Here is a 10,384-nt window from a genome sequence, read left to right as displayed (position 1 = left end):
TATATACATATATACATATATATATATATACATATATACATATATATATATATACATATACAGTGGTCACACCAGATACCGATTGGTTTTCTGACCCCCTAGACCCACCCCCACCCCCCAAATACAGTAAAACTGCACATTTAGAGTGGCCTCTTATTGTGGTCAGCCTAAGGCACATCTGTGCAACAACCATGCTGTCTAATCAGCATGTTGATATGCCACACCTGTGAGGTGGATGGATTATCTCGTCAAAGGAGAAGTGCTCACTAACAGATTTACACAAATTTGTGAACAATATTAAGATAAAAGGTCTCTTGTGTACAAAGGAAAAAAAAAAAAAATATATATATATATATATATATATATATATATACACAGACCTTTTCCAAAAAATTAGAATATCATGGAAAAGTTGTTTAACCTCCATAATTCCATTCAAAAAGTTAATCTTTAATAGATTATAGATCCAGGGCCCACAATTTAAACAATTTCAAGTATTTGTTTATTTTTACATAATTTGAGCTTCCAGCACATGAAACCCACGAAAACAGGAATTCAAAAATTAGAATACTGTGAAGACATCAGCCCACACTACTTCTGTTTTTGCAGGAAAAAAGAAAGAAATTAGGATCACAACAAATCAATCAAAATATGGTACTTTCAAAACGGCATGTCAGTCTTCAATACTTGGTTGGGAATCCCTTTGCCTTAATCACTGCCTCGATGTGACGTGGCATCGATGTGACGTGGCATCGATGTGACGTGGCATCAATGTGACGTGGCATCGATGTGACGTGGCATCGATGTGACGTGGCATCGATGTGACGTGGCGTTGAGACAGTCAGCCTGTGGCATTGCCTGGAAGTTATGGAATCCCAGATTTCCTTGATGCTTGCTGTCAGCTCTTCTTTGTTGTTGGGTCTGGTTCCCCTCATTTTCCTCTTGAATACCCCATAGATTCTCAGTGGGGTTTAGGTCCGGCAAGTTGGCTGACCAGTCAAGCACTGTGGCAACACGTCTAACTTGTTGATGCACTTGAAACATCATCATCCAAATGTGAAAGTAGTTTGGTTCAAAGACCGATAACAGCAGCATTTAAACAACCATTATCAGATAATTCAGATCGGTCCAAAGCAATAACACAAGCTGTAGGAGTTTTTAAAGCTATGGATCTACGTCCGAATTCTGTTGTTGATGCACCGGCTTTAAGCATATAATAAAAGACTTGAGCCTCCCCCACCTATGACATCCCATCACTTCAACACTTCAGCCAAAAAGTTGTACCAGCACTTTATGAAAAAGACAAAACTGATATTGTCAACAAGCCCTGGAGCCCAGATTAAAGCCCTGCCCTGATGATGATGATGATGATGAGAGAGGATATTCAACAGAAATAATGACCGTGCAAGAAGAGGTATTTTGTTATTGTATTGTGATTTAATTAATTTTGTTACTTTAAAATTATAATCTTATTAACTCATTTTTTTTTATCTCTTTGTGAGAGCTGAGTCTTCTTCATCCACCAGATCACCTCCAGTTAAGAAGTCTGTAATGAATGAACTTGTTTACTTGGCATATTTTCAAAATAAACATTTTGTAAGTCTTTATTTTGGCCTTTGTTGTACCGAACATTAACCGAACCGAGCCCTCCTCGAAACTGAACCGAACCGAAATGTGATTTTAGCGTACCGTTACACCCCTAATGTCAAAAAAGCTACAAAATTATGGTTCTTCTCATTTTAGCATCTAAACTCAAGTTAAGCCATTGCTGTAAGCACCTACTATGTTGGTGTCAAATTTCACTGTGAAATGCAACATTTATTTTTAAAAAACATTTTAAGTGTGTGTGTGTATGTGCTTAAACTAAAAAAGCTATCAATAATTATCAATAAATTTATTTTTATGTTAAGGATTGTTTATTCCAGTTGAGACCGTCTCGTTAGTGATGAACTCAGGCTCTCCATATTGGTTTTGGGGAGATATTGGGCCAATTAAAGATCAATAATCCTGATCTTTAGCTGACTGCTTCCTCACAGTGGTGTGCGTCTTTTTCAGGGGTGGTGAGCAGTCGATGATGCTCATTAGTAAGCAGCACAGGTTTGTAGTCGAGACGCCGGGAGGGTCAGATCGATAGGTACAGTAACTTAAGATGAAAGTTAGTAAAGAAGTGAACAAGGTCATTGTGATATTTTGGTAGAATTAGTTTTTGTTCTTAACTTCATTTAATTTTATAGAAGAACCATTTTTGTTATGACATTATAGTCCAATCACATTGTACTACTGTCAGTCATACTGGTACAACATTTTAATACAGGGCTACTCAACAAAACTGCTCAGGGAGCCACAGTTTCTGAAAGCCATCAGCTCAGGGGCTGGACATCCAGCAATTAAAGTCATTATGTAAATAGCCTAAGTATTACAATGATCTGTCACCTTTTAAATTTGTTTGTTTTATTGCATTAAATCATAAATACAATAAACAAAACCCAAACCCAGAACCCAAAAAAGAAAAAATATATATATATTTTTATGAACTCGGTGGACCGGTCTGAAGTCACCCGTGGGCAGGAAGTGGCTCGTGGGCCACCAGTTGAATAGCCCTGTTTTAATATATGTTAGTTTTTATGAATGTTGAATATTTCTTATTTGGTTTACTTGTTTTTGTTATTATTTCCCAAGGATTTAGCATTTGTGCCACTTTAATAAATAAAATCAGACAAATTTTTAGTCGGTTGACTAACAACTCATGTTTTCTTACATGGGTACATATACTTGTGTATTTTTATTTACATTCACGCAGAGTATTTAACCTGATCTCTGCCTTACTTTGGGAGTTGATTTTGCTTTTTTTGCTCAGGGCAACAAGAGTTACCTGGAAGGCACTGAATGCTATAACTTGCTAACTTAAATATGGAAAAATACTAAATCTCCTTAACTGTTATATATTTTCAGCTTTTTGAATAATCCGCCTAAACTGGTTGCAGTGTTTGGCTGGAAACAAACTCGTTTCTGCTGTCTTTTGATGCTTCCTCTTACCAGATGCCAGGTAATCTAATTATTGCTTGGCAACAGTCAGTTTGAGAGGAAAAAAAAAAAATAAACAAACAAAAAGCAAATGATGAGTGCAAATAGTTTGTGTATGATCACTAACATCCAAGACATGGGGGACATGGAGCTATGCAGCATACTGAGAGCCTTCTAGTGTTACTGAGTGAATATAGACTGGATGGTATGAGAGGCATTAATAGACCGTTAATACACTTGTAATGTTGATTATCTGCACCCTGTGGTGTCATGGATGAATGGATGGGCAAAGAAACTCATGGATTTATTAATTAAGGAGGTACAGAAGGATGGATGAGCCAGCGCATGGAGCAGTGGGCGGATGTGGTTGGAGTGAGAAGATTTTTGCCACTTTGTTAGTTTCAGACTTATAATAAATATGTCATAAATTCATTTAATCTGCCTTGATTATGTACCAACATATGTTTGTTTCATTTTATCTAAACTACAATTGGTGTTTTAAATCATCTTTTTGGTCCACTTGCAGAAAGATTAAACTGCCATCAGGATTAGTTTTTTGGTATTTGCGTGTCTCTATTGTTTTAAAAATGTTGAGGCCTAAACTTGACTTGTCTGACTGGTCAGGAGGTAGTTTAAATCGAGGCAGCTGCTTCTGTTGGTGGCTGCTAAAGGCTTGGCGTTAGTTTAATTAGCTTGGCTTTTTTGCAACATGCACTTCTGAACGTAGTCTGATGAAAACTGAACTCAGTGATTAAACTTTTTACCGTAGTTTAATTCCTCATTTTGGTAATTCTCTCATTCTTATCCAAGTCTTTTTCTCCACTCCTATCATGTTTGCAGTGAGAGGTAGCCGTTTTTAAGAAATGTCCGTGCACACTCTGTGTCCTAATCAAAGCCAGTCTCTGCACATTGTGTCCCAGTTGAGTGGCTATTTTTGTCTGCAGAGCTCTAACACAGGGGATGGAAAGGGTCAGATAGGCCACACCAACAAATCTATCAAGACGAGCAGATGAACTGCGACTCTGCAGGACAGCTAGCACACACAGATCCACCCCTACACTGTTTAAGTCAACAAATAAATCATTGATTTGGGTCAAAGATCACTATCATGAATGCAAACTCATACAAGCCTTGTTTTATTCCTGGTCCTAGCTCTCGCTTGTTGACACAAACCTGGGTTTGATGGATTTTTTGTTTTGTTTTTGTTGCCCATATTTGTATTAAAATGTTTATTCTTCCTCTGGAATACCCAATATGTTACTTTCTACTTCTCATATACAAAAAAAAAAAAATGAAATTATCACGTCCCTTTTGTCTGCATAGCAAATCTTCAGCCTCTTACACACTCACGATGCTGACACACTGGGACATAATTACTGCCCGTGAGAGGAATCAAGTTTCTGGCTTGTTAGTTTAGAATTAAAGTATTTCAGCTTCGGCCCAATTACTTCCTGACCCATTGTTCAGTTACTGACAGAGTGCTGCAGGTCTTCAGGGTTGCACATACTGGAAATAATCACAAGCATATTTTATATATTCAGACAAAACTGAGCTGATAAATAATTTCTCTTGCACACAGTAAATGTCAATGCTTTGGCTCTTCCTCCTGTCCAACAGACAAACAACATGCACAAGTGTAGTAAACTGTTATAAACCAGCAGTATGACTAATAATAATAGCTTAAAATAAGTTTTTGTTAGTTGCTAACAATGAGTTGCTATTATATGTTGCATCACTACAGGAGAAAAGGTTTAGCCACACAAGTGTTGTGTGTTTAGATAGGCCAGAGCAGAGACTTTATCCATTGAGTCATAAAGTGAGTGAGTTTTAGTCAAAGTACTTTTTGGATACTTAAATACTGTGAAAACCATCAACATGTTCAGGACTGAGACTAGATCTTATACCTTTTAGTAATTATTTGAATCCAACAATTCAGGAATTACACTCATGACTTGAGGAATGAGACATTTGTAGCTCATTGGAGTTACTGTAATCAGCTGATCAGGTTGTGACATCATGAGTTTAAATTATTGAACCTCTTCACAATATTCTAATTTTCTGAGACACTGAATTTTTTTTTATTTTTTCATTATTTGTAAGCCATAAATAAAATTACAAGAAATAATGACTTTAAATATTTCACTCTGGGTATTGAATCTATGTAATAGATGAGTTTCACTTTCTGAAATGACTGACAAAATAATTGAACTTTTTCCACATACAGTAGTCTCTCGCTACTTCGCAGTTCGACATTAGCTGACTCGCTTTTTCGCGGTTTTTCAAAGTAAGATTGGACATGACACACAATTGGCTGATTGAAGTTTGAGCTGCAAGATCAGCATGGATTTTTTTTATTTAAAATTATTTTAAATTATTTAGCACCTGTGTGCAGCCCACATGTGCAGGGAGAAGCTCCCTCCTGCAGCATGTGAATGGAGAAGTGGGCGTGGCCGAGAGTAGACTATTACTTACTACTTGTACTACTTCGCAGTTTTTCACTTATCCCGGGGGTACTGAGAACAGAAACCCCTGCGATAAACAAGGGACTACTGTATTCTAATTTTTTAAGATGCACCCGTACAATCTTTCTTCAAGTGTTTTGCTTTATCTCAACGTTTTGGGGTCAAACAATATAAAAAATAATTATATTGGGACTTGATCAATTCATTACTGAACTTATATCTTACCGTTTTGTTAAGTAAAATTACTAACAAGCAGATTTTTTTTTTTCATCCATCCATTCTGCTTGTCTGTGATTGCGTCACAGAGGCAACAGGTCCAGGAGAGAAACCCAGACATCCCTTTTCCTCAGCAAAACCCTCCAGCTTTATGTGGAGGGTCCTAAGGTTATCCCAGGCCTGATGCATGATCCCCCCCCCCAGCAAGTTTTGGGTCTGCCCATGGAACTCCCCCAGTAGAATGTGCTCAGAAGACCTTCCAGAAAAGGCACCCAGGAGGCATCCTAATCAGATGTCCGAACACTTAAACTGACTCCTTTCAGTGTGGAGGAGCAGCAGCTCTACTCCAACGCCCAAACAAAGTCTGAGCCCAGAGGAACTCATTTCAGCTGCTTCAGTAATCTTGTTCGCTCAGTGATGAGCCAAACTTCATCACCATAGGTGAGGTTTAAAAATGCAGATAGACCAATAAACTAAGAGCGTTGCCTTTTCACTCGGCTTTCTTCACCACAACAGACTAAAGCAACACCCTCGTTACTGCAGATGTCTCCAATCAATCGCTCCATCTTACCATAACTCGTGAACAAAACTTTCAGATACTTGAGCTTCGCTTGAGGCAAAGACTCACCTTCTTTTTGTGCGTTCTACCTTTAGTCTTTCTCGTCTTGGTTCTCTTTATGTCGTCGGTAAACTACTATTTAACAGTTCGAGCTGTGGACAACTAAAACTCTAAACTAGATTTCTGATCTTTGAATCGTATTTGCCGAAATCCCTGCATTGTTTAGTTTTGACTTTGCGTGTCTCACTATTTATTTTTTTTCTGTTCCTGACATCCTGTGAGACTAATTAGACTCATTTGCAGCCATTTAACTTCCTTTACGTTTTCTGTGTCCTTTCTCTTTACACACTGCCAGTACAAAACAGTAACACATTAATTTACAAGCAAAGATTTTCTTTGAACATCCATATGTGTTTGACATAAATATGCAGACTCGTTTATTCATCTGACAGCTCTGTTCTCCGCCCAGATACATATGCAGTCATATACCGCTCACAGGCCCATATGATAGTCATTTGGCCATATGGAGGAACAGGAGGTCCACATGGAGCTGGTGTTGGAGCTAAAGAAGAGTCTGTCATCCAGTTTACTGCTACAATATTCTACCTCTTTACTCTTAATGTTTACACTTGTTCTCATGATGCTGCAGTCTGACCATTTTGGCGTACACAACCAAATACATAACTTTGAGTTATTTAGCCCTATAAAGTTGTGTTGGGTTATTTTAACATGCGATTTTTGTACACTGATCAAACGTTAGACAGGATTATTTTTCTTTTGGGAGTATTTCTTTCCTTTTATCTGCTTGGTTGTGGTTTGGTCTGCAGCCATCAGACAAAAATACTCAAATCTCGTGTTGACGAATGCTTCACTTCTTTCATCAGCACACCTTTATCTCCTGGCCATTTGGTGCCGTGGAAGAAATTGTACAGACGGGTTGGGCTTGTTTTCTAGACAGTGGTTTTCTACTGCAGGAGACCAGTTGAAAAGGAGGAATGAGACTGAATAAAACAAAGATGATGTCACAACCAGTCTCCTATTCACATCTACTGTAATCGACAAATTCAAACACGTAATTACCGCTTTGGTGTGATCTTTGTTCAGCTTTTGCAAATCTAAAACTTATAAAAACGGACATACAAAAGGCTGTAAGCAATTATGATCCATTATTATTATTATTAGCTCCTAAGTATTTATCTGACCTACTGCAGTGGGCTCCATATATTTTTGATCTAATTTCCATCATTTTAATGTTTAGTTATATTAACCATTATTACATTATTTTAATGCTCATTAATGATGAAATGCTTAATTTTTATTTTAATATGCGCATCACTTTGGCCAACGGCAGCTTTTAATGCACTTTATAATAAACTTGGACTTATTTAAGTCTTCATCTTAAAAAGCTGCCATCCTTAAGTAAGCTTGCAGTTATAAATTTAAAGTCATGCTACAACAGTGTCGAGCCAACCTATGCTTTAATTTTGTTGGTGAGAAGATTTAATTAAGAAACAAAAATTCAATATTTAGTGCAGAGCTTCTCAGATCTGGCAGGAAGAATAGTTACACAAACATATGTGCCATTTTCAAAACACCAACAGTAATGGCAAGAATATATTAAATTATGTACCTTAAGTTCTGATGTCATAAGAGAGCAAAATTTAAAAAGATCCTTGTAAAAAAGGAAAACAAGATAAAGACACAAAAGACAGATTGTACACAAGTAGCTTTGTTTGTGTAAATTCTGAGAAAGTATTCAGTCTGTAGTTGGAGGTGGTGCAACATAGCAGAAGAAGAAACATTTCAGGGGAGGTTAACAGCAGGGTGCATGAACATGACAAGGATTATCTGACAGTTATTACCATCACCGTTTGTGTTTGTGGAAAAAAGTGAGGAAACAGCTGGAAAAATATTGGCTTTTTTTTTTTTTAACACATCTTTCCTTCCAGTGAGAATCCTATTCTATATATTGTTTTTTTTTTTTGTTTGTTTTTTTTAAATACATGTTCTTCTAAGGATTGTTAAATATATGTCTATTCAATTTAAGAAATTATTGTTTTATTTTATTAAATGCAAAACTCGAATTGATCAAAAAATTAAAAAAAAATTTAAGACAGCAATTCACTTCCCTGCTTTCTAAGAATTATGTATCAACGTTGGCCATTAAAAATAAAATTATCAACCTCTGATAACCAAACCCTAGCCATCATTCCTGTGAAGCACTAACAGGAAGTACTCCCCAGTGACGGGACTACGATCCTGTGCACAGTCTGCAAAGCCAAATAGTGCATGTGTTATTTTGTATTCTCTTTATTTTCCTGTTTAAATTCAGTGTTTATCCCTTCAATAAATCATGATTAAAAAAAAATAGAGCGAAGCATGCTCCTTAAATTGTCGATATTGATGAGGACGTGTGTTTTCAGGTGCGTAACTTGTGCTACATGGTGACTCGCAGGGAAAAAATGAAGCACAGTCTGTGTGACCTCCAGGAGAAGATCTTCCATCTGCAAATACAACTTCTAGAAGAGGACATGGCTGGAGGTAAGGTGGAAATAATGTGAGCATGTCTTTAGAGAAGTCTTAACTCTAATGTTTCAGCCACTTTGGCAGAATGTAGCTCTTCAAGCAAAGCAAAACTTGAACACCTCAGGAGTAGAACAATCACCTCGAAGCCCTTCTTGCCTGGCTGTAGTGGAAATGGTCTCTCATTAGTTTGGTACAGGAGGCCACGCTTCACACCTGCACAGCTAAGACCACGGGAACACCAGTTCATCCACATGCTATGACACACATCATCCACATAAATGCAGCTCAATTTTCCATCCACTTTACGCAGATGACTTATCGTGATTCGTTCTGTTCAGAGGCACCGTGACGGAGAACAAGAACCATCAAAGAGCTCCTGAAGTACTTTGTTGGTCAAACCTGCTCAAAGTAGATTTTATAAAATAAATGTGGGGAAAAGCCTCACTAAAGACTGCAGCTCTTTACATATAAATGTAAATAATGTGCATGAATGAGTTGAGATTTTCTAATAGAGGTAGACCGATTAAGCGGCAGATGTTGTCCACTTTTTAAAAAAAATGTACAATAATCTGCAGCTACGACTGACTTTCTGTAACCCACAATTTAGCTGTTTTAATGACATTGTTCCTCTTTGTATGTACCTGGTGCCTGGTACATACAAAGTATGTACATTAGATACCCTGTAAGTACTGGGCTGTATTTTTTGCTACACATTTAGGTACATTTTGAGTAAAAATAATGTTACTGCTTAAAAAAGTTAAGTCTGGTCCTCTGGACGGGTTCAAAAAATGGGTTAGGGATGAAAGATGAAATGTTTCTACATTTTTTTGTTTTTTGAATCCGTCCAGAGGACAGACTTAACTTTTTTTTTTAGATTTTTCTACCTGGATTATTGAGCATGCATCAGAATGTTACTGTTTGTTTCAAGTTTGCTTCACACTAGCGGAGAAGTAGGTATTTGGTGCTATTATCTTTAAACAACAGCAGAACTGTTTGCACACAGCTTAAAGTCGGGTGTGTTTAGCACTCTTCCTTTGTGGACTTAAAGAGTTTATGATTGTTTTTGTTTCTATGTAGCTTAAACTGGAATTCAGGATCCTGAGATCCAGACCCAAACCTTCTGAGTCTGCGTTGTTTCTTGTCACAAACAATAAGTTCCTGTTTGGGGTTGTTGGCACGTTCTCAAATATATTTGAAGGTGATGAAAAGCCTTTTTAATGGCACTGTATGACAAGACAAAAATCTAAAGCGTTTGCACAGATGTGGGCTGAATGAAGCAAAGACTTAACGCCTTATGAACACAATTATCAAAAGAAAAGATCAAGTTGAATAACTCCCACATTTTTATCAGCTGGTTCTACATTAGCAGCTGTTACTGGTGCTGCTGAATGATGGCTGTTTTGTAGTCCATGTGGAGCCTTTTTAGCTGAAAAAGTCGTGACCTGCAGCTGACATGGGGATGACAGTGGAAGCTTGTTGTCATGGTAATACCACTAATGTCTTGCTGGCATGGTAATGATAGTGAACTTCTGTCAGCCTGCTCCTGTGGCTGTGTGCTGGAGAATTGCAGCACTCTCCATTCTCGAGAAAAGCGACG

The 10,384-nt window shown here is 37.5% G+C and overlaps 1 protein-coding gene across 1 annotated transcript in view; it reads left to right on the top strand.

Annotated features, from left to right (window-relative positions):
- Positions 1 to 10,384, top strand: part of jade2 (jade family PHD finger 2) — a 263,541-nt gene that overhangs the window by 68,887 nt on the left and 184,270 nt on the right. The window lies entirely within an intron of this gene.

Source organism: Nematolebias whitei, chromosome 14 (assembly GCF_014905685.2).
Source record: "Nematolebias whitei isolate Nwh7 chromosome 14, NemWhi1, whole genome shotgun sequence".
Classification (NCBI taxonomy): Eukaryota; Metazoa; Chordata; class Actinopteri; order Cyprinodontiformes; family Rivulidae; genus Nematolebias; species Nematolebias whitei.
Note: the sequence above shows the minus strand (reverse complement) of the source record. Positions and strands in the feature narration are given on the sequence as shown.